Source organism: Clytia hemisphaerica, unplaced genomic scaffold (assembly GCF_902728285.1).
Source record: "Clytia hemisphaerica strain Z4C2 unplaced genomic scaffold, Clytia hemisphaerica genome assembly, whole genome shotgun sequence".
Taxonomy (NCBI): Eukaryota; Metazoa; Cnidaria; class Hydrozoa; order Leptothecata; family Clytiidae; genus Clytia; species Clytia hemisphaerica.
Genome location: NW_027103852.1, coordinates 1,893,963 through 1,915,968, shown reverse-complemented (window position 1 = coordinate 1,915,968; position 22,006 = coordinate 1,893,963). Strand labels below are relative to the sequence as shown.

Sequence of the window (22,006 nt, the reverse complement as noted above, 5' to 3'; positions counted from 1 at the left end):
AAAGTTTATAAAAACAGAAAAATGGTAAAAAATGTGTAAAAAATATATAGATTATAAGTTACCTTGAGTGCTTCTGGAATCACAAGTTTATCTTGAACTTGAGATTTTATAAGATTTGTTGACAATCGACATTCCAGTATGCAAACACGGTTAGCCTGAAATGGAAGTACAACCTGAGTGATCACTTTTTTTAAATAAGAATAAAATTAAAGGTAAAAATTTAGCAGTATTTGAACTATTGTTATTTTCACTGATAAGTTATTTATTAAAACATATATTTTCTTAAACTGGAACATACCTTTCTCTTATTGGCATCAGATGCAATAGCTTTCAAGTATGCTTCAATGATATTGTCATTTACTTTCCCTTGCAAAATGTTCACAAAATCATTTCGAAATAAGTAACATGTTTTGTTTATCACAGCCATCAAGTGGTTTTGAGACATTCCAGCCACCTTGTCAACAGCTTAAAAAGTAAATTTAATTGTAAATATTAATAGATAAATAATATATATAAAAACAATTCCATGCTTTAATCAGGCTATGAGAAAAGTCATCTTCTTTGCAATGTTAGATAAGTAAGATAATAAATCACCTTCACTTGCACTGCACTTGATGAAACAATCTAAAGTAAGTATTCAAAATCTTGATGGGAAAAATTTACATTCAAGTTTTATTCACATGATGATCGATATTAACAAATTAGAACTGAAATTCTGCTTGTACCAGCAAAAAAGAAGCATAAATATTGAATTTTAATAATTAAAGACACATGAATCAAAGAGTACCATCATGATCGTGGTAACTAACCTTTATTGATTTTATTTTTGTGTATGTCCACTTGTTCCTTTTTGCATTCCTCCTCCTATAAATTATCATAAAAAGTTCCAATTCAAAAGTTCAAACTTTTTGCAAGATAATGAGATCAATAAATATATAGGAGAGTCACACACCTTTATATTTGTTTCACCATTTGGACGAGCAGGTATTGCCCCATTATCTTCTTCTTTGTTAGTTAACGGAATTGCATCTATAAAAGTTCAAAGTAAGTACGTGTTTGATTTTTATTGATAAAAGAATAACCAGTGAGCTAGATAAATTAGATTTAAAATTATTCAAAACTAATATGGAAAAACTCTCACCATTACAATCCTCCTTCTCATCAGGTGTGATGTAAATACAGGGGATCGTCCAGTCAACCATTTCTTCTTTCACTGATACCTAAATATATCAAAACAATTTCTATTGTTTTAATGTGTAAATTTAACAGTCAGGACTATTATGGGTAATATGGTGCATGTAAAGTTTACAGATCACTTTGAAGATGATTCAACTTACATCTTTACGTGCTTCTTGTTCGATGGTTTTGCTAGCTGCAGCTTTTCTTTGCCTTTCTGCACCAATACCAACACGTCCTGTGGCAACCTGTTTGCGTGGTTTAGCTTTTGGTAATTGAGCAAAGTTAGTTCTTTTGGATTCTACTTTCTTCTTCTTCTTCTTCTGCTTCGGAACTTGTTCTCCTTCTTTAACAAAACCTCTCTCCTTTGGCACAACTTCATGTAGTTGATTCCTTATGGAAACGAGTTGCTCTGAAAGTCTATCTGCAATCTGAAAATTTAGATTGGTTTTGATGTTATTAGAATGATAGCTTTATTCAATATTGATCAAGAATTTGTTAGAAAACATCATCATGCATCAAAAGTATGAATTATCTTTCAACCTAGTAAAGTAGCTTTTTTGAGAAAATACTCGAAAAGGTATTTCTTGGCACTAAGTAAAGACTTACGTTTTCCTCTGAAGAGGGAACAATGTAAGTCAATGAAATGATTTCGTGCATCAATTCTCTGCATTCTGAAAACTTTGTGAGTGTGATTTTTCTCTTCTTAGGAATATGCAGAAATATTTGTTGCTTAATTTCACTTTCGTCATCAGCATCGATACCATCAAAATCATAATGGGACTCATCTTTTTCGTTACCAGATTCGTCATCAATGTTTCCAACAACATATTCATCAAGAGTCATGTAGACGGAGTCTCGATACCTCGCAGGAAATGATGTCCACGATTCGTCTGTGTGGTTGATTATTGCAAACATATGCTTGCAGGGTAGCTTTGTCTTGAGCCAAGAGTGACACTCGCACTTTGGAGATCCCAAATCTGTATGGTAGGTATCAAATGTGCGCTTGCTTACAACTGTGTAGCCTTGTCCACTTGTCCGTGTGATGTTTGACTTGTTGAACTGTTTACACAGTGCTATTTTCTTTTGACAGTGGTCGATTACTTTTGTTGGTCTGTTGCGCAGAAACGTTGGTACGTTTCTGTTGTACCTTTTGTGCATCGACGAATTTTTCAGGTTCTTCTTGTAGTAACTAAATGCCAAAAATAAAAGTTTATGATCAATTATACGTTTTTAATATTGAAGTGTAATTCTTATTTCTAAAATCTAAGTACATGATTTCATTTCAGTATTTTATGAAAAATGTTAGCAAATTTGTTACATAGTTATTTTTATAAATTATCTTACTCGTTGTATTTTTCAGGGAGAAACTCTTGTGTCAAAACTTTCAGCATACCACTCAAAGTTTTGTCATTATACCGCCGAAGGTACTCGTACTTCAAATCGCGGTTCTTCCTTTCCACTCCATTGGTTGTGTTAACTTCGATAGGAAGCAAGTCTTTTCGATAGTAATACACCCATCTCTAAAAGTAAGATTTTTTTCTTTTAATTTTTATAAAATCCATTGTAATTAACGAATTGTGAATCATCTTTTTCATATTATCCTAAGACTTTTAATTTTTTCAAAGAAAATTACCTTGCAGCAAGAGAACCAAGTGTCATTGAGCCATGCCTGTAATTTCGCCGATTCATTCCAAACTTGGCTACATTTCAATACGTTCATGCGTTTTTTCATTTCTTCTTCCGTCATGGATTTGGCGATTGGTCTTAACAACTCTAAGACAACTTCACGTTTGGTGGTTCCTTCTACATACTTTTCGTTCATTCCATTCTTTCCCTTTTTCAGCCAACGATCCCACGATTGTTCGCGGTGAAAATCACACAGTAGAACAATGGTTTCTAAAGTAAAAAACGTGTTGCTGTTTTTGTCAACATCAATCAAAAGGTAATCAATTTCTTAATCCACTCACTTATCGATGGTGGATATACATTATTCATTACGACCCTCACTAACTTGTTGAGTTCAAGGGAACATAGAAATATATTATTATACATAAAATGAATTCTAATTCTAACTTGTTTAACTTTACCTGGGAATAATGTCTCGAGGGCATTAATCTCCGTTTCACAATAATCAACTAGCATGACCTTTGGGCTCCACTCTGGGTTCCACTCTTTCAGCTTTCCCAACGCCTCTAAGATAGAACTTGTCTTTTCGTCCTGGAGGCAGAACACCCCAACGACCTGGTAGTCAACATTTGTCTTCGTAGCCACTAAAAACAACGGGATGGTGTATTGAGTAGTTTTGTATGTGGCGTCCAACAAGCAGACGTTGTCACCGTAACGCTTCATTAGCCTCTTCATTTCCTCGCTTTGGTGTACGAATAGCAACGTTTGCTTGGTGCTCAATTCCAATTCATCAAGTGTGTTGCCTTCCTCATCATAAACTTGGTACTCGTTGCCATGGTCAAACGGCCGGAAAAAGTATTGATCTTGTGGGTTTTTACTTTCCCACTTTGAAACCAATTCTTGAATGTTAGCTTGGTCGATTTTTGAGAAACGGTTCTTGACCACAACCCTGTTGATGTGAGCCCGAAAGTCCTCGTTTGTTGGATGGAAACGTCTATTGTATTTGGGTGGAAGCTCCTCTTCCCTGAAAAGTTCATTCTCCAAGTACGTATGAATGTGTATTCGCATTTCTCTTGGTTTTCCGACTCCCTTCTCTGCGAGTTCCATTATTTTCTTTATTATTTTCGAGTCGATTCTTTGTGACAAGCCAGCACGCTGAGGTAAAAAAAGTCATATCTCTCAGTGCTTCATTTCAAGTGTGTATGTATTTCAAAGTAGTTTGTCTTTCAATATTTTGATTTAAAAAGAAAAATTTAGAAGTAATAACTTGTATTGTCTTAAGAAAATTTGCACTTTCTTGTATTTTCCAAGGAAAATTACTTGAAACAATTTCTTGTACTTTCAAGGAAAATCACGTAAAACAATTTTTTGTATGTTTAAAAAAAGATCATCTAAAACAATTTCTTTCAACATTTTACACTTACAGATCCAGTGTAATGCCCAACATGCTCATCTGGTTTTGATATTTGCACTATAAATCGGCGTTCCTGTTTCGCATCTTTCAAATTTTCTTTAAGAGTTTTTGATGCCGTTCTTTTATGATGATGAGTTGGCCCTTCGATCTAAACCATACGAAGAGATACTGTTTGAAGCTATTAGCTTGGGGACTGATCTTAAACTACTTGACTGGATCCGAACATTCCGTCTAGACAAATGGTGGACAGTGTGCTTTTTTACTGGAATAATATTTGTGGGTAATCTGTAAGCAAATAGCCTATCTTGTGTGAAAAGGAATATGATACATGTGATATCTGTGGCTTTTGATTCCGCTATTTTGATATCTTGAAAAGTTTTTTTTTTAATTTTAAACACATTTTTACCTCATATTCTGGTAAACGGATGATTTCACGGATTCGAATTTTCGCTGGACAGTTTACTTTCTTCGTATCTTGGATGAGGTTACGTGTTTTCTTTGACTCTCCTTGTTCCTCCTGGTAGGGAAAATTAATTATAGATTTTTATTTTGTTGTGTATTTTTGAAGGAAAATTAATATTTACAGTAGTGCATTGTAGACAAAAACTAATATAAATACACAGAGCAGCAGCTTGATATAAAAAGTAAAATATAAAATACCTCAGCTTGTTTTGCTAATCGTTTTTCTTTGTGAGATTTATTGAAATCCTGTCCATGAGCGCAATATAACCTTTGCGATCCAACAATCATAAAAGGAACTCCAGTGTATGGTATTTGTTCAGTCTCCCAGTAAACTTTGTGGTCTTCCTTAAAGTCTTCTTCTTCTATAGAAAAGAATTTATGAATGTGTTTCTATCCCGCACTCAAATGAATCAATGAGTAGTAAATCACAGTACATAATATACATAATACGAAAATAATTGGAATTTTTACCTTGACCAAAGTTTTTACTGGCTTGCTTCACGTATTCGACGACGTTTTCAATTTCATGTCTTCTTATTTCGCCATAGGCTGCTTCAATACTCGGTGAATCAATCACGATGTACGCTGATTAAGAAAGAAGATAGATATCAATGTAGTGAATGGCTTGTAACCCCCTTGTAACTTAAATTTGTATTATGTGCTAAATTCTATCAAATGCAGCAGAAAGAATATACCTTGTTCTTTCTTTGATGATGTAGGTTTGTTTTCGTTAATAACGCCTTCGTCTTGTGATCTAAATTTTAAAGATTTTTATACATAATGTTTATAAAATGCACTAATTTTGATTAGACTCAGCTTTGTTACCGTTTGAAACCAGCAACGCTGGAGGGGTTACTTAGGCAAGAGAAGGGTACTTACGGAATATCCCGCCCTTAAGGGTAGGAAAAAAGGAGATTTCAACTTTTTGCTCCCAAAAAGATCAAAGTTTGATCAAATTTCAACTTTTTGCTACTTGAAAGACCAAATTAGTCCCAATGAGGGTCGTAAAATTCACCAAATTTTAGTAATTTTTCTCTTTTAGTCCCGCTAAGGGTCCGAGGGTCGAAAGTTGGGCGGTACACACCCATCAGCTCGCAACCCTTACCCCCGGGCAGTAGCGTTATCCTTGTAAAAACATAAACAAAAGACTTTTAATTTACGCTTCTGTTATTCTTTCAGCTTCAATGACCATCTCTTCAAAACCGCTTTCACTCTCATTACTGCCGTCACTGTAATGCTTGAAATTGTACTCGAATTCAGATTCTGAGGTGGAAGATTCGTACTCGGACTGATCATTAGACAAACTTTCGTTGGAGATGTCAATTGTAATTTTATCGTTTTTGTGGAAGCGACTCGGTATTGTACTCGAATTCAGATTCTGAGGTGAAAGATTCGTACTCAGACGGACCATTAGACAAACTTTTGTTGGAGATGTCAATGGTAAATTTATCGTTTTTGTCAAATGGTTCTAGTGGAAGCGACTCGGTGTGCTGGTTCTTTCGTCCTAGAATCGATAATAGACGACGATATGAAACTATACAGGGTTAAGTTGATGTTTTCTTCGAATATGCTAAATGTAATGATATTTATAACTACATATCCACATACTAAAGCTACTAAAGAAAAGATAACGTCAAGCCAGACTTTGTTCAAGCATACCTGTGTTAACTTTTTGTTGTTTTTCTTTGTTTAAGTTTTGTTCTATTGTTCTAAGCGCTCAGTCATACTCTTCACTTGCAAGTTTCATTTCTGCCTCTTCATCTGTCGTTTCCTCTGGAACGGAATCCGTTAATTATTAGATACTATTTTTCTTAAAATTACACATACGTTTAGGAAATTTTAGGAAGTGCCCGTCCTGTAGAAAATTGAACTTTATTAGAACGTTTTATCTAAAATCAGTTCGGGAATCAGTTCCTTTTTATTGATGAAAGATGTCATTGGCTTAATACTGTTCGATTTTGACCGATTTTTTTGTATCGAAAAAGAAAAAAAAGGAATACTTTTTGTTCCTTTAAAACGGCAGTAGTAGTACGACGCCGAAATGTAGACCTTTCGTCGCGCGTTGTGATTTTCCACTTAAATGTCTTGAAATGAGTTGTTTGTGTTTACTTAATGGGATGTAATTAATGTGATAATTATTTTCTGCCATTTTTTCATTCGTCTTGACATAGATATCTAAAAATTAATGATATTAATTAATCCCTAAATGAAAATGATCTCCTCGAGAATGTCAATCACTTTTTATGTAGTTTCTGTCAATCACTTTTTATGTAGTTTCTGTTTTATGCAGGACTTCTGAGATAACAGTGTAAATATGTATATATGTTACGACTGTAGAATTATCCTGTTTAAATATTCGTAAATAATAATAATAATAATAAAAACCAAATCCCCAGAGGGACCTGTCAATCATTTTTTGAGGCTCTCCGAGACTTTCCTTCTAGTACTTAGGGAGTTAAAATTACTTCATTAGATTCATTAAATTTTCTGATACGATATGATATTCGAAAAAGACTTTCAAAGACTGTTTTTCGAAAAATTAATGATTTGATCAAGATTCGAACCATAAGCCATTAATTTACCATAGGTTTACTAAGCCAACGCGCTAACCGCTAGGGCTAATCGTGCTGTTGGTATCTTAAAAACTGACAGGTCTAATTTAAAGAATCAGGCTCAAGTTTTTATAATGGCAATAATATTTATTTTAAATTTTATATGACGCCTTATGCCAATAATACTTATATAAATAGATGGATAGATGTCATGTCTACTTGACGTGTTATAGCCCCCCCCCTGTTATGATCAGGAATTTCTTACTGTTCTTGTGATCATACGATCTCCCCATCCCATAAAGGCATGAAAGCTAAATATTAGGTTAAGTTAAAAAGGAAAAATGCTTTGATGGGACTTGGCATTCGTGAAAGCCAAATCAGTGTGTGGCTCAGAGAGACCCTATTAGAGGAGTTACAAGAAAGTGATGGAAAACTTTTTGGAGAGGAGACAATAAAATCCCTCACAAAACAGGCAAAAGTGAACAACCAGTCACTCAAACAATTCCTCTTTTCAAAAAGAGTACAAACAGCTAATCGCACTCCCTTTTCATGGAGCTCCTCCCGATCAACAAGCCACGGAGAGGGGCACGAACAATACACCGATGAACAACAGGCTGGCTTGCACCACAGAATTCAAAACCGAAGAGGCAAAGGTAAGAAAAATTCTGTCAAACTTCACAGAACCTCTCTCCAGTCAAGCAAAACCTCTGCTGACAAACGGGGAGTCACAAAAATTTGGGAAAATACACCCAAGTATAAAAAACCTCATAGAGGATTTATCAAATCCCCAGTTGACACAGACTGGAAGGACAGGATTTTTTCAAAACAATTGGTCAAAACTGACTCAGGACAAATTCATCTTGGAAACAGTTTCAGGCTTAGTGATCCCAATAAGAGGGAGGCCAATTCAAAAAACAAGACCACAACAAATAAATTTCAATTCCAAAATGAAAGCCTTGATAAGAGCAGAGATAAGAACCTTACTGGAGAAAGGGGCTGTGAAGAGAGTTCTAAACACAGAAGGTCAATTTTTGTCCACTCTATTTTTAAGAGAGAAAAAGGAACCAGGAAAATACAGGCCAGTTATAAATCTAAAGGAACTGAACTCATACATTCCATATCAAAAATTCAAAATGGAAACTTTGAAGGATGTGAAAAACATCCTCCAGAAGGGGGACTTCATGGTCAAAATCGACCTGAAGGACGCTTATTTTGCAATACCGTTGCATCCCCAATCAAAGAAGTATGTGAGATTCAGCTGGGAAGGAAGCCTATACGAATTCCAATGCCTGATGTTCGGATTGGGACCAGCTCCCAGGTTCTTCACAAAACTACTCAAAGTACCCATTTCACTGTTGAGAAGGTTACAAATAAGAGTCCTCATATACATAGACGACCTATTGATAGTAGCAGGGTCGAAAGGAGAAGCAATCTTCTCAAGGGACACAACAATCTTTCTTCTGGAGAATCTAGGGTTTACAATAAATCTACAGAAGTCTGTACTGGTACCAAACCAACAGATGGAGTATCTGGGAGTCTTAATAAACAGCTGCGATATGACCTTCAAAGTCCCACTAGAGAAAGTGCAAAAACTGAGGAAATTATGAGTCTGAAAACTTTTCCCATAAGGAAACTAGCGAGCCTAATAGGGAATCTTATGGCAATCGCCCCAGCCTTCACCCTAGCACCACTCCAAAAAAGATTCCTTCAAAAATGCATGAACACGCAATTAGCGAGATGCGAACAGAGATACGAGTCTGCAATGAGCTTGGACAACAAAGCAACGGAGGAGCTAAAGTGGTGGGTAGAAAACCTTTCGACAGGAAATGGGAAAAACATAAACATCTTACCCCCAGATTTAATTATAAGCTCAGATGCGGCAAAGGGAAGAAAAGGAGGATGGGGGGCCCACTGTGGTCAGATCTCGTCAGGAGGACTATGGCAAAGCTGGGAAAAAGAGGAACATATAAATGTCCTAGAGATGAAAGCAGCTCTCATAGCTCTGAAAACCTTTGTGAAGGGAAATCATCTGAAGTCAATACATCTATTGATAGACAATCAGGTAGCTCTAGCTCACATTGTGAAAATGGGTCGACCAACAAATTTGACTCTAGTAAACATAGCCAAGGAAATATGGTCTTTCTTGACCCAGAAAGGGATCACTCTTACTGCAGAATACATCCCATCGAGCTTGAACAAGGAAGCCGACTTCGAGTCCAGGAACTCGACAGACTGGAGCGATTGGAAGCTAAAAAGGAGGGTTTTCATACAGATAGTGGAAACTTTGGGAACTCCAGAAATCGACCTATTTGCTTCCAGAACAGCCCACCAACTGGAAACCTATTTCAGTTGGAGACCAGACCCGGATTGTCAAGCAATAGATGCATTAACTCAGACCTGGGACCAAACTCTAGCATATGCATTTCCCCCATTTTATCTGATAGGGAGGTGCCTGGAGAAAGCGCACAGGTCTCGAGCTACAGTAATTTTGATAGCCCCAATCTGGACAACCCAACCCTGGTATCCAGTTTTACTGGGGATGTTAATCTCAAACCCAAGAAAGATAGAAATGGAAAGGGACACTCTAACCCACCCATTGGAGGAAACGCACCCTCTCATTCGAAACAAAACACTGCACTTGGCAGTGTGGGAGATATCAGGGAACATGAGTCTTCAGAGGGCATATCACAAACTGCTGCTACCCTTATAAGCAAAGGGAACTAGGAGACATTACATGTCAGCCTGGAAAAACTTCAGTAGCTGGTGTCGTAAAAGGGAAATTGATCCCATTTCAAGTACTATAGAGACCGTAGTCAACTACTTGACAACCTTATTCGAAGAGGGTAAAGAATATAACACCATAAATGGGCATAGATCAGCCATATCCTTTTACCATAGAATTGTTGAAGGGCTACCAGTGGGGCAACATCCACTGGTCACTTCCTTACTAAAAGGAGTTTGAAGACAGAGACCCCCGATGCCTAAATATACGGAAATATGGGACATCGACACAGTGTTGAATTGTATGAGGGAATTACCAGAAAACGAACATTTACAACTGAAGGAACTTACTTTTGAAACTGTAACACTTTTGGGAATCCTGGCGCCAAATAGAGGCTCGGAACTTACGGACCTGGATATTGATCTCATGGGGAAATCAGAAACGACTTTCATTTTTCATTTAAGTACACCACCCAAGCATTTCAAACAAGGAAATAAAAATGAACCAATAGAATTTAGGAAATTTGACGGAAATAGGAAGCTTTGTCCATATCAAGCCCTTACCGAATACATCAAAGTTACAAAGGTGTTTAGGAAAAAACAGCAAACCTCTAAATTATTTTTGAGCTATGTCGAACCACACAAGCCCGTAGGAAAGGATACAACAGCTAGATGGGTAAAAGAGATGTTAAAAATGGCGGGCATTGACATCAACATTTTTCAGGCTCACTCCAAGAGGTCAGCCTCTTCTTCAAAGGCATACAAAAAAGGGGCAAATCTTAAAGACATTTTAAAAATGGGGAACTGGTCTAATGCATCAGTATGGCAAAAATTTTACAACAAAGAATTCAGTTCGGCAGAAAAGTACCAAAATATACTCCTACAGGACTGAAGTTGCTTTAAACGAGGACTTAGCCGGCGTTCCGCAGCCTTTTGTGAAGACTCACTCTAGACTGCGTCCGCTCGGCATAATGAATTCGTCTGATTTTAAGCGATATAAAATTTTAAAATTTTCTGAGGCCGAAGGCCGAAAAGGAAATTTGAATTTTATGAGCTTAAAATCAGACGAATTCATTCCCATCCCTCCTCCCTACTTTGCTTTTAAACTGCTTACACTGTATTCTATCTTTTATGCAGAGAACCACAATCGAGGGAAAAGACGTGGTCGTGGCGGCAGACGAGTAAGGAGATCTTAAACTTTATATCTATATAGTTTATATTTTATTTAGTTATTATTATTAGCATTTCATTCAAGGAAAGATATATTAATATATACGTCATGCGACGTCTACACATTTCTATTTGTCACATCATATAGGACGCATCTACGATGCTTTTCTTAGCCTTCGTTCCACTCACTCTAGACTGCGTCCGCTCGGCATAATGAATTCGTCTGATTTTAAGCTCATAAAATTCAAATTTCCTTTTCGGCCTTCGGCCTCAGAAAATTTTAAAATTGTGGGGATTAAAAGGAGCTATATTATGTTGAAAAAATTTAACTCAATAGGAAATTATATCCCTTTAAAGATTTAAGCGTGTGACGTCATTGCTGAACAACTTGTTTGTTAAACAAGATTTTCTCTCTTTTTCTCTAAACTTTTAGTGAGTTTTGTAAAGAAAAATTTCTTGATAAAATCATTTAGCACATTCATTTAGACTTCTAAATTCAGAGCAAAATGTCGTCGAGTGAATCTTCAAGTGAAGAAAATGATTTCTCAGACATTTTTAACCATTCTACTACTTCTACACTCTACGTACATCAAAATTATATTTTGCTATAAAACATCTTCTTTCCATAATTTTTGTCTACAAACAGTTTCTCTATCGAAATGAAAGTTCAGCGCTGACGTCACGAAACCCTCTTACTTTCAAATAAAGAGATATTTTAAACAATGATAATTCAATCAATATGAAAGATTTTGCACTCGTTCTTTTTGCAATGTTTTTTATTTAATTAGGGCTGTACTCTGTCAAAAAATAAGGATAAAGAAATTTTTGCCGTTAGATCTCCTTTAAAACTCGAAATTTTAAAGTGCTGATAGCTTCTGAATTATTTATTCAATCATTTTCAAATTTTGACACGTGATAGGCATTGACAATATAAACTAAATAGTTTTTTTTTTGAAAATGATGACGTCATCATTCATAAGGTTATCAAAATTTGAAAATTTTACTCATCTTCAGCACAGATTTTAAGAAAAAAGTCTTCGTGGAAAATGCAAAACCAGCAATAATCACCCTTTTATCTTTCAGAATCTTCAAACAGAATCTAAATATCTTTATTGGTTCGACTGTAATAAACATTTTTTAAACCATATATTTTGTCTTTTTCGGTTTTTCCTGACAGGTGGAAATTTTGGGATGACGTTATCGGTTTTTTCATGACGTCATCAATTTTCTTTTCTTTGTTAATGTTTCTGCGCCTCCCACGTAACTGGTTAAAAAGCGAGCTTTTTCACGGATATTTTGAATGAAACCTTCAAATGGAAATTTTCCGTGTGAAAAATCGGTCAACTTAACAAAGTTTTATACAATGAGCTTCATCAATAACACATGCCAGAACTTTTTTTGAAAGGCCTCAGACCTTAAAATTTTTCATCCTTACCAAATAAAAACTGCGGATGTGAAAAGACAAATGATATGTTGATATGTTACCATCAGTTATTTCTTTTGATATTCCGGTAGGTTTCTTGTGTTTAATTATCCCATGCTCTTTAAAGTACACTTGATTTTAAATTCTTCTTTGTTAATGAATCCAAAGGATCGATTACAATAATGATTTTAGCATCATTAAACATGTCAGGGAGAAGTTGGTAAATTATAGATTTTCCATACCCAGGTTGCAATGCAAATACATCTCATTTCGTAAATTCAAATTATTTGCTTTACTTTCAAGTTATATTTTATCCTGTTTTTTTTCTAATGATCTCTGCAGAGTTTTTAAAAATGTAACAACTTCTATGAAGCCAGCCACGTTTGCTGTTTTTTGTTTTGTTTTTGTTGCTACGCTCAAATGTTTTTGCGCCTCCCACATCGTAACTGGTAAATTTTCGCCGAGAAAAGCATTACGTACCGTCCCCCCTCTCAGAGGGGGAATTCGCATCAGCCAACACCCCAGGGTATTCTCTGGCGTCCATCAGTAGTGTAAGTAAAGCCTATGATACAGGGGCACGAGGTTGGTATTTTTTATCTTCTTTATTCGAAGACTGTTACTAAGCATCCGGAAAGTATTCCAAAATTTTGCATTTCCATTGACAACAATCTACATAGATGAAAACTATAGTTCCCTTTTTCTCCGGGAGATTTTTGAACAATTCTCCACGTTAAATAGGGGATCATTACAAAGCTAACCAGTCACTTGACCAAATTCAATCATGTTCCATGTTCCCACTATTTTGACCCACTTGCCATCTTTAGTAAAACCGATGTTTGACGCTGATTTGAAAGTCTGATCACAGCTGATATACTCTGATAGACTTGCTATCAACGACTTATAGACTTATAGATCTCTGAAAAACTTTGATAATTCAGACAAAACAATTCCTTAGAAACTTCTCTGAAGGGGGTTTTGGAATAATTTCTTCCATTGCTCGGAGGTTATTTAGATCAACGAAGTGCATGAAAGAACTGATCAACTATTACTTCTGTCAATATCGGTTGAGCTGTTGCAAAAAACTTACCATGATCAATCAGCCGGGAAATCAAATCAAAAGCAGCTTTAGTCAAACCACTGTCATGGCTTAAGGTTTTTGAAATTGTTCAAGTTGACGGAGAATGCCAGCATATTACGACGTTATCATTTCTAATCTCCCATCGTGATGTCGAGGATAGGTAAATTCCGGATTTTTTATCTTGATCACAAAGTGGGCAATATAAAACTAGCTCCGTGTTTTCCAAAGGATCCCAAAACTATAGGTTCACGTCATCTAGCTAAAATTCTTTCTGAACATTCTCATTGTATTTAAACAAATGTAATGCCTTTCCTTCATTGATCAATTCTCGTATTCTCATCGTATTATTCGGAAACAATTTTCATCTAATTTTTATAATCTGATATATACAGGACGGGTACGAGCTGTGAGGCAGATTTCTGCTTCAAAAAATCTACAGTGGGAAATTCGAATTTAGTGCTGTCCTCACTTACTAAAATAGAAACCAAATTTCGGAACTGACCAGTAAAAGAATAACAAAATTTGATTGGTTATGTTTTTAACCGTTATTAGGATCTGGGAAATTCAAACTCTCAGCCCAAACCACATTATAGAGTCGGGTACAGTTTTTTTGGTACTGCCTGTGAGTTTTGTTCAGAAATGAACCTGTGATGCTATTCGTAATTCGATTAAATCGAAAGTTGCTTATTTTATATCACTTGTCCAGAGTTGTAATCAATAAAGGAAAGATTTTTGATGGAACATTGAATATCGCATCTGCAATATATTGGAGCGAGTAACTTGTAAAGACCCTTATGCTCCTGTTTTGATTCAAGAGTCTCAGTGTATTGAGTCATGACGTTTTAAATTGGATATAACACATGCTCTTTGTTCGGAATTGGTTTGCGGTTGCTGTTGGTTTATGTTGTTAAAATTTGGGACTTTAAGCATGATGGCAATGTTGGCAAACCCGAGGAACATTGCTTATTTACAGTGACAGTTTTACGAAGGAATCCAAGACTTGATGAATTAATAGAAAAATCAATTGTTTCCTGAATGACGGTTTTCAACTTATTGACTTGTTGCTTTCGCTTACAACTTGGGTTGACGCATCTAGTAAACTTTTTGTTTTCGTCTTCTATTGCCATTTTCCAAATCCACGGTTGGGTTTTCATAGCTCTTTTCATTTGACGATATTTGTGGAACATTGAAATCTGGCTTTTGAAATTCAATTCAATATTTGATGATTGTATGGCAGAATAAAAAGTAGATTCGAGTTTCAAGCCATAAAACATCTTTTTAATGAGATCTGTAAAGACGTATATTTTACCTTCCTCCTCAACTCCCGTAACGAAGCGAGTCTGTAAAATGCCGTTTTCGTGGTTTTTCGAATTGTCGATTTTAAACATGAAAATTCTCGAGTTTAAATGCATATAAAATGTTTCCAAACATTTGTTTATTGAAATTCAAACTTTCCTGTGTCGAATAAATTAATATTTCCCCATCAAAACACTACTCAAATGCTAAAAAAGCCAATTTTTCAAGGATATGTTTTTCGACAGTTTTTGCCTAACGCATATTGGTTTTTTTGGATTTTTGAGTCAGGCAGACCTATCTGCACCTCGATCTGTCCTGTCAGATGGTTCAAAAAAGATTAAATTGTTGTTTTTAGACAAAAATGTGTCAAAAAAACAGCATGTTCGCTCTTTGACGTTTCATGCACCTTAATTGAAATTGACTGCGGCCATCTGACTGGACAGAAAATTGTAGTAAATTTATCTGGCTTTCAGAAAATCCAAAGTTATTGGGAGGTTTAGGGCGGGAAGTACATGCATTTTTGCTTTTTGCAGAGGCACCCCTAACCGCTAACCCCCGTATTTTGGATGTACGATAATTTTCCCCATTCTTATATTTTACAGACCAGATTTTTTTTGCAGCCAGCACCCAACTGGTACGGGACTTTTAGTGTTTAAGATTTTGGCGCCTAAATTGGTACAGGATGCGTGATAAAAAATCCAAATAATTAAAGAGAGGCGGGAAATTATTTTTTACAAATTCAAGAAAAGGATGGTCGTTGTCTGGTTTATGTTTATGTTGAAACTGAAAGTTCTTGTTTTAGGTAAAAGTATTGTAAAGGTTTCTTGTACTGTTATTGGATATACCATAGGTATAGAATGGTGGTTAAATCTGCAGGAATTTACATAAACCAAAAAGGTATTTCTTTCTTTTTTTCTTCTGTCTGTCTGTTAAAGAGTAGCCCAAAACTTTGAGCAGAACAATATTTTTTAAACAAAAATTGTTTCAGTGGGAGACTTCAAGTTAAATGAGATGTGTGACACTGTCAGACTGTGTGTAGTATAGAGGTGAAACCTGGTAGCATGGCTCTCTCCCTAGATTATTAGAGCTCTCTCTCCAGCACCATCAGTTTTTTATCAGAAAACATAAGAAGTTTTGATTTAACTTTGTATTTTAATTTGAGGGCTATCACTGCATGAAAAGTTGTCTTCTCTAACGCAAGATATATGACGAGAAGTTAACTTTTCTCTCAATTTTCTTGTTTTGAAATCATTAAATTTTCTTCTGTGCGAAAACAAGTAACAGTGAATCTTCACTATTTCTCGAAAAGCTTAAATTTTCTAAATATCGAGATAATTAACTTTTCGATGTACAAAATGATTACATTTTTAGCCACGAAAAGTACTACTTTTCTCTGAAGTGAAAATATAAGACTTTCTCCACGCAGTGAAGATTCACTTTTACTTGTTTTCTTGTCCATGGAAATTTTAAATTCAAAATTGAGAAAAGACGAACCTTTTTTGTAAAAAAAATAACGAAATTCTTTTAATGAAAGGAAAGATTAACAATTTATTATTTACGCATTTTCGAAAAGATGCAGATGTCTAGACCAGAAATAACCAACGTTTCGTTATTGGGAATATATATTCTAGTTTAAAAAAATACTTGATCCGCTTCATTTCATAACATTGAAAAGGTAAAAAAACTTCTAATATGGAAACATTAAATTTCTGGTTACTGTAGCGACAATTAGACGCGAGATTAAATTTGATAAGATATTGAATTATTAAATATTCTTGGATGATTTTCTTCTTTCAAATTAAAGTCAATATTAAAAAAATCATATTAATATCTATGTACTCATAATTCTTGTGCTAAAAATCTAAAGTATGCCTTATTTACATAAAATGACATAAATTAATAAGATAATGTAAGATGATAAATCATGATATATAATTTTTAAAACAATGGCAATAATTGATATGGTATAGAAGGAGCTTATAGGGTTGGGGGATATTTCTGACAAAATTTGACATTGTAAAGCATTTTTCGAATTTAAGAAATAAGATTTAGGTTACGGTTCAAGAAATTGTATTGGTATAAAAAATGATGAACTAATTAATAAAAGAAGTACAACAATTACTCCTTCAGTTGTATATCGTTCCTCTTTTCCCGAGGGTTCTCCGATTCTTCGTTCATTGAAGCATTGAAGATATTTCTTTTGTTGTGTTGTCGAACAATCATCTTTACTTCTTTTTCTTAATACCATTTATTTCTTGGTCTTCTGATGAGACGATGTTCATTTTGTGATAAGTTTTCTCCACACGTCTTTGACATTGCACAGAATTGATGTTTCGGCTCCCACCACCGAGCTCGCGATACGTTTTTCGACTTTCTGTAGAGAGAAAATGATAAAGATTATACTCTACTTTTTAAACAGGATTATCAAACAGATTAATTGTCCATTTATTTTTATTGAAAATTGAATTGAACTTGAAAAATCCAAAATGACTTGAAGATTACAAAAAAACATAATAGCAAGAAAGAAATTACGCGTTTTAGACAGGTTATTTCAAAAATAACTTGAACGAGTGAGTACTTACATGATCATTGCATGGCCTCTTTAGCATTATTGACGCATATTCATCGCTAAGTCTTTACTTGTTTCACTGTAAAGTTCGTGTGAAAGCATATTACAAGATTTCGTGACAAATCAAATTTCTTTCCCTCTTTTAATTTCTGCCAATTAAAATCTCTTTATCAACATTTTTCTATAAGAGACTTAATTGGACTGCAATTGAAAATATCGTAATTTCTCCACAATTATAAATGTGTTAACACAGGGTCCCAAAGGGAATGGTGTTGTTCAGTTCAAACAGTTAATTGTAATTTTTTGATGAAACCGCCGAACAAATTTTTCAGCCTTTGAAATATCGCCAAAAAAGAGAAACTACGAATCGTTCTTTTCTTCCATCAAGTTAAAGCATTCGAGTTTAATTTTAACAAGTTTAATTAATTGAACTGTTTTTAGGAGCTCTTCGTACACACCACTGCCCCAATTTTACGAGAATTAGTTAACGCAAAAGCTTAATACTACACGTTTTTTTATAAAAAACAAACTATATAAGAACATAAGGCTTAAAAGGCCAAAATGTTAAGAACAAGTTAAGAATATTTCAAGGCTTTGGGAACTCAAAAACACCCGATTTCTTACGAAAATGGCCATAAATACTCATAAAATGGGGGGGGGATAAGAACATGTTAAGCACACTTTTTAGGCTTATTTCCGAAGGCAAAAATGTTGGATGTTCTTATAAAAAAACGTGTATTCATGAAATATCAAAATCAAATTGTTTTCTTTTTATATACATTCCTGATTCGTTCTGTATGTAAAACTCGTCAAACTCACTGACCATAAAAATTAATTTTGGCTGATTTGCAAAATATCTAATACATCCAAAAATTTTATGCCATCTATAATGTAAAATACATGCTTAAATGCAACCTACTAGCCGTAAGCAAAGCGTCACAAACGCTGCGAGGCCCAAAACAGTGAATCGCTAATTCAAAAAACTCAAACGAAACAAAGGTAGCTGTCGGAGGATTATACTATTTTCATTTTATGAAAGAATGCCTCAAATAAATTGTTCTTCTTTCCTTCTACAAAAGACCCTTGCATTTGATTCAAATATATAAGGAGTAAAAATTGCCTCGCATTACATTTGTCAACTATAATGAAGTAAATCGAGATTAAGACTTAAATAAAAGATCTTTGAAAGATTTTGAAAAGTTTTGCAAGTTTTACAAAAACACAAAATTTTAAAAATAATCTCAAAATGGAATGAAATGAAAGCTTTAAGTCATGTATAATGAATTTGAAGAAGATTAATTTGAGCATATCCAGTTTCCAGCCCTTAAAACAAAAATCCTTTCTAAACATCTCCAATTAGTCTAGTTGTAGAAAATCTGGTGAAGATGCTAAAGCACAATGCTTCAAAGCCAAGAAGGGGAGGATTTGTAAAGCTTTTTTAGTAGATTGACAAAATGTATAGAAAATATTTTAAACTTTTAAACTAACACGACTAAACGTATCGATGAATAGATTTTACCGGTATTTTTGTAAAGATTAAATATTTCCAAGAATAAATTCAGGCGAATTTTCAGCTATAGCCTCAACTAAAACTTTTATGTTAATAATGAATTAATGAGTTAATGATTTTATGTTAATGCGTATAAAATCAAAAAAAACAATTTTGCATACAATGCATTAAAATCAATAAGCAATTGAAGAGGGAATCTTCATACACAACTATTTACTCAACTCCATTGAGACACCCCTGTGTCAAGACCCGCCGCTGGATAAACAATTCTTTCAAAATCCCAATGGGGATAGAATTTATATACTTTTTGAGTTCAAAAATATAGTGGGATGGTTTTGAACGCAACTTCTTAAATATAATTTTTATATGGGGATGAATTCAAAGTCAATTTCCCAGTGGGGCTGAAATGATAGGGTATTGTTCATCAGAGGATGAAGTTTTGCTAAATTTTCCAGTGGGTTGTGGTTCCATGTGGGAAAAAAGTTCCACAGGGGCTGTGAGACAGGGATGTATTGAGTTTCTTTAAAAGTAGTGATACAAATTTTACAAAATTGGCCTGCAAATAATGCAAATAATGCTGAGGTTGCGCGAAGTGTGGTTTGCACTTTCAACAGTTGTTGATCTGACTTAATTGTCAAAATTAAAGATTTAAAAGAAAAATCTAGAATTTGAAAAATCTGTAAATCATAGAGTACAAAGAGAGCTAATTACACCCCTGTCACAGTGTTACAGCCCCGGTGGAGCTTCTCCCACTATGGGGATGAAAGTTTATACAGTGCAATTTCTAAGCGGAGACGAAACAAAGTAAAAGATGTAGGACATTTCTTTCTCCTTTCGCCTTAAAACTTCTAATTCTAAGGTGCGAAAAAGAAAAGCGGCACCTAGTTTGGTCAACAGAGGACACCTCTTCTTTTTCCTGTCATCACGCTAACAGGCACAGGGGTCATTGGACAATATAAAATTTTTTAATTAAAAAATAATCTTGTCAATCAAGAGATCAATCCTAAAAAACACATTCTCATCTTGCTCCCATAAAATTAAATATTTATTTTACTTTTGCCAAATCAGCTGCAAGAAAATCTGCTCCTTACTTTTATCCCGACGTAGAGATTATAATGTTCTTAAAAAACGAAATTATTACCTTTTTTTATTGTATTTGATGATTGTATTTTCGATAAATTTGGCATGAAAATTTGATATTTTCATGAAAAATATTTTCGTTTAAATTTCAAGACGAAAACTTTATATTTTCTTGAAATACAAACGAAGAAAAGATAGTCAATCTGGAAACATGAAAGATTTCCTTTTTAATGAAAAACGACAAAAGAAATTATCCACCTTTTCGAAGCAAGAAATATTTAAAGATTATCTTTTTTCAAGAACTTAAAGAAAAAGAATCTTTTCTTAAAACTGTAAGGAAAAATCGATATTTCCGCAATCGTACGTTCGAAAACATTAAGTTTTCAAGGACAAGAAACTGGAAAGACGTATATTTCATGCAGTGTATGCATGTTAGCCTCCACTGATGCAAGTTACCCGACATCAGGTACTCTTGAAATTATAATTAATACATTACGTAGCTTTTGAAAACATTTAAATATGTTATTGTCTAAGGAATTTTTCAACCATAAGTTAAGTTTTCATGATCACTCAGTGGTTCATGGTCACTCAGGTGGCTCGAATAAGCAAGGTCATTTAGGTGGCTAGCTTTGCGTAACTTTTGAAAATTTTGAAGATATTGTTTATTAAAGAACTTTTCAACCTTTTACTCAGGCCCTTTAAGTGGATTTGTTTTCTGAAAAAAAGTTGATTCTACTAGCCATTTTTGAAACATCATTACTCTTTCAAAAAAAATTGTTTTTTAAAAATTCTTTCGACTTCATAACGGAAAAGGATAGAATTTTATTATGGTTACAATGATACCCATCAAGCCGGTGAAAAAATTACATAAAATTTCATTAATGTGGAGAAAATCGTTAAAAAATACATAAAATGGCGCCTCCGCGGGATACAGCGTTGAGCTTTTCACCTCAATTTTTGTACATGAATAGTTCAAGCAGGTGGCTATTCGAAACTAACTCAATAGTGAAAGATATATTTATAGTCTTCCCTCTATGCACGAAAGAATTACCAAAAATTCAGTTTTTTCACTTGAGTTCAAAGTTCAAGCCGCATTTTAACTATATTGCACAATAAAACCCTCCACTACAGAGGTACTTTCAATATGCTGGCTCTCCTCCCTGCTTCCTTGAAAAAAGAAAATCACGAATTTTCAATTTTGTATCGCGCGGAATGTAGGAAAACATAGTTTCTCCAAGAAAATACTTAGAAAATGGAAGGTACAGGCCAATAGCTAAACCTGTTTGTTTAAAATGGTTGATTGACAAGTAGATTCTTACGCAATAATCAAGTAATCAAATTTAAAAGGAAGACGCGATTCTTTTGAGCATAAAATAAACCAATTGGTTCTCTCTCTTATTTTTTTCTTAAGAATCTTTTAAAAAGGAATATAAAGGAATACTTTTCATATTTGCATTATTATGATAAGAATTCGGGAAGATTTCCAAAATTGGTTAATTTATAATGATGAAGAAATGTGGTAATAACCTTTCTGATGATTAAAACCTTGATTGTATGTTGTATCATTATGCAAAGTTCCAAGACTTGAGATTTTCAATATCAAAATAAATTTTAATTACTTTCGGGAATAAGAAATCTAACAAAAAGTTCTTATGAAAGTTTAACATTTATTTAAAGTGCTCCATCGTACCCCTGTTACGCTCCTTCCCTCTGGCTGCCACGATTTTTTACAAAAATTACCTTCAAACCAAACCATTTCATTTCACGAAAGATCTAGGTAATAAGGCAGTATCGCAATGTTCTCTGCAAGAGACCCTTTAACGTGCGGGTTTTTGAAAGTTAAAGTTTTTAATTTGCTTTTAAAAGATGCTTACGAATTACGAGGAGAAACGAGTGTTCGTGCCATTGCGGATATTCATAGAAATC

The 22,006-nt window shown here is 34.5% G+C and overlaps 2 long non-coding RNA genes across 2 annotated transcripts; one reads left to right on the top strand and one right to left on the bottom strand.

Annotated features, from left to right (window-relative positions):
* Positions 1-940: 940 nt before the first annotated feature.
* On the bottom strand, positions 941-1,457 carry LOC136808021 (uncharacterized). The gene is made up of 3 exons (XR_010846739.1): positions 1,310-1,457; positions 1,142-1,220; positions 941-1,029 (listed from the first exon to the last, which is right to left on the bottom strand). It is a non-coding gene; the product is annotated as an uncharacterized lncRNA (long non-coding RNA).
* A 6,132-nt stretch (positions 1,458-7,589) lies between these two features.
* Positions 7,590-11,234, top strand: LOC136807999 (uncharacterized). Its single transcript, XR_010846732.1, has 2 exons — positions 7,590-7,886; positions 11,092-11,234. It is a non-coding gene; the product is annotated as an uncharacterized lncRNA (long non-coding RNA).
* The last annotated feature ends 10,772 nt before the right edge of the window (positions 11,235-22,006 follow it).